This window comes from Ranitomeya variabilis, chromosome 1, assembly GCF_051348905.1.
Source record: "Ranitomeya variabilis isolate aRanVar5 chromosome 1, aRanVar5.hap1, whole genome shotgun sequence".
Classification (NCBI taxonomy): domain Eukaryota; kingdom Metazoa; phylum Chordata; class Amphibia; order Anura; family Dendrobatidae; genus Ranitomeya; species Ranitomeya variabilis.
The window spans coordinates 628,861,509-628,864,979 of record NC_135232.1 but is presented as its reverse complement, the minus strand read 5'-3'; the positions used below and the strand labels follow the sequence as shown (position 1 = coordinate 628,864,979).

The window sequence follows — 3,471 nt, the reverse complement described above, 5'->3', positions numbered from 1 at the left end:
ATGTGCACAGGTTGCGGATTAGGCTTAGGAATTTCTGGTGCGGATTCTGCCTCTCCTGGTAGAAAACGCAGCTGCGGATTTGTCGCGTTTTTTGTGCGGTTCCGCAGCGTTTTTTTGTGTGTTTTTGCTGCGGTTTTCTTGCGTATTTGCTGTGTTTTTTACCCCTTGTTTTTTCTATAATGGAATGGGTACAAAAACACTGCAGATTCACAAAAAAGAAGTGACATGCTACTTCTTTTAAACCGTAGCGTTTCCGCAGTGGAATTTCCGCAGTGTCCACAGCATTTTTTTTTCTCATTGATTTACATTGTACTGTAAATCACTTGCGGATCTGTAGTGTTTCTGCACCTCAAAAAACGCTGCGGATCCGCAGAGAATCCGCAATGTGTGCACATACCCTAAAGGTGGAATAATATAATTACAAAATTGGTAGGTATATTTCTAAACCATTCTTAAACCTCACACACAAACCATGTACCTACAATAAGGCCAATGTTATCTGTCCAGAGGTTTTGTGCTGTTTTATCACAAACTGTCAGAACATAACTTATAATATCCAATACAGGTCTGTTTAGTAGCTGCAGCACACACTAGGTGACACTATAACCTTAACGTTCCACAACATAACTTATAGTAAAGACTTTTAGAAGGCAACATTTCATACCAGTAAAACCAGAATCCCATCGGCAAACAGCACTTTTTCAGGGTTCTTGCCTCTCATCAGCACAGAGCAGGGTCCTAAAAATGATGTCGTTAAAAGGTGTTCTCATTGAAGAGACCTTGCTCAGTATGGAGACTTTGGTTTGGCTGGTATAAGATGCTTTGCTTTGTTTCTTAGATAATTGCCTTTAGAATAGAGACCCATCTGTGGATAGCACATAGTTTTGACGTCCTTGCCTCTTGGCCTTTTGGCTAAGACCATGTGTAGTATTTGTTCTTTTCGGAACAAGGTCTATACCTTGGAGCATAAACACCTGAATATGTTTAGGAAGAGCTTCTTTGCCCAGCGCTCATTGTGGAAGCCTTCAAGAGCAAGGCCTCAATTACGTTCTCTGTCTATAAAAAAATTTGAAGAAGACCATCAACCAACAATATAGGTGAGGACCTACACATTCAAACAACCTTGCCGAAGAGAGGGACCAACTTTCAATAGAGAACTCCAATGAGAACCTTCGTCTGATGAACTTCACCAAGTAAGACCAGAGCTGAAAATGTGCATTGCTTTGTGCAAGTTAAGAAAAAAAGGGTAATACCACACACAATTATTTTGTTATACCACACAAGACAGTTAATAAATACTGCACCACTTGTCTACTTTACATCAGAATAATTTTTTAAATAACTTTTTTTTTGTTAGGATGTTAGAAGGGTTAAAAGTTTTTGCAGCATTTTTTTTTCCATTAAATTTTCAGAACATGTATTTTTAGGGACCACTTTATTTTTTAAGTGAGTTTGTGGAACCACTGTGCCACGAACCGCGAAGAGCCTGGAGGGCTGTGACTAAGTGATCACCTGACTGTTCTCTAGAGCCTCTGATGGTGAGGTTAGACTTGGCTCCAGATGAACTCCAGGTGCCACTCCAAGACAGACCAACGGTCACACAGCAGCTGGGCCCAGAAGGACAGACTGGACTGAGCAGCAGGCAGAGCTTGCATCAGAGTGATTGCAGCAGTTAGTGTCTGAGTGCAGCAGTTTGTGTCAGAGTCCAGCAGAAAGGATCTGCATCAGAGTGCGGAAAGCAGGATTTGCACTTAGAGCGCAGCAGGCAGGAATTGCATCCGAGTGCAGCAGGCAGGATTTGCATCCCAGTGCAGCAGGCAGGATTTGCATCCGAGTGCAGCAGGCAGGATTTGCATCCGAGTGCAGCAGGCAGGATTTGCATCCGAGTGCAGCAGGCAGGATTTGCATCTGGGTGCAGCAGGCAGGATTTGCACTAGCATGCAGCAGCCAGGACTTGCACTGGTATGCGACCTTGCACAACATAGACTGTACAGGTTGCTCAGGCACCTCCCCAGTGTGGAGGAAGCAATATATACACAATGTCCCACAGCCATTGGCTGGGGAGGAAATAGCAAGAGCACGTGCTGGCCCTTTAAGAGGGTGGGAGTGCCCGTGCCCTAAGTACATGGCTAGAGGACCGGCTGGAAGCATGCAGAGCATGGGGAAGGGAAGAACTGTCTGCAGCACGGGTGAGTGAAGAGACACACCAAAGACCCTGCCTGTGGTGCTAACAGTACCCCCCTTTAAGCCCCCTCCTCTTCAGGCCATCGAGGAATTTCCTGAGGAGAATCAGAGCATGAATATTCTCCTTGGGCTCCCAGGACTTTTCTTCGGGACCAAATCCCTTCCAGTCAACGGGGAAGAAAGTCTTCATGGCCAAGATGTTCTCCACTTCAAAAACATCCTCCAAGGCTGTTGGCATGGGCGTGGTACTGGGATCCTTGAAGAAGGGACTCAGGATGGCAGGCTTCAGTAGAGATACATGAAAGGAATTTGGAATCCGCAGAGAAGAAGGCAGCTTCAATTTATAGGATACCTCATTGGTCCGTTTCAAAACCTCGAAAGGCCCGAAAAAACGAGGACCCAATTTGTAAGAAGGAATCTTCAGCCAGACGTACCTGGATGAAAGCCATACCTTATCACCAGGACTGAAGCACGGAGGATCCAAACGCCTTTGTCTTCATGTCTCTTCATACGGGCGGAGGATGCTTCTAAAGTGGCTTTGGTGTCCTCCCACAACTTCACAAAATCCTTGGAGAGGACATTTGTTGCAAAGACATCAGAAGGAACCGTCACCAGAAGGGGAACCTCGGGTTGCCGACTGAAAACAATGCAGAGTGGAGATTTCTCCAAGGCTTCACCAACGTGATTGTTATATGAGAACTCAGCCCAGGGAAGCCAGCAGCACAGGGGGGCATATAGTGACTCGGGGCCATGTGTCTACAAGCAGCACAGGTGGCATATAGTGACCGGGGGAGCCATGTGCGTGCCAGGAGCACAAGGGGCATATAGTGACCAGGGGGGCCATGTGCCTGCCAGCAGCACAGGGGAGCATATAGTGACCGGGGGGGCAAGTGCCTGCCAGCAGCACAGGGGGGCATATAGTGACTGGGGGGTCCATGTGCCCTTCAGCAGCACAGGGGGCATATAGTGACCAGGGGAGCCATGTGCGTGCCAGCAGCACAAGGGGGCATATAGTGATTGGGGGGCCATGTGCCTGTCAGCAGCACAGGGGACATATAGTAACCGGGGAACCATGTGCGTGCCAGCAGCACAGGGGGGCATATAGTGACCGGGGGGCCATGTGCCTACAAGCAGCACAAGGGGGCATATAGTGACCAGGGGGGGCCATGTGCCTGCCAGCAGCACAGGGGGGCATATAGTGACCAGGGGGCATGTGCCTGCCAGCAGCACAGGGGGGCATATAGTGACCGTGGGGGCCATGTGGCTGCCAGCAGCACAGTGGGGGCA

At 48.3% G+C, this 3,471-nt stretch overlaps 1 pseudogene; it reads left to right on the top strand.

Annotated features, from left to right (window-relative positions):
- Positions 1-892: 892 nt before the first annotated feature.
- On the top strand, positions 893-999 carry LOC143797416 (U2 spliceosomal RNA; annotated as a pseudogene).
- Positions 1,000-3,471: the final 2,472 nt, after the last annotated feature.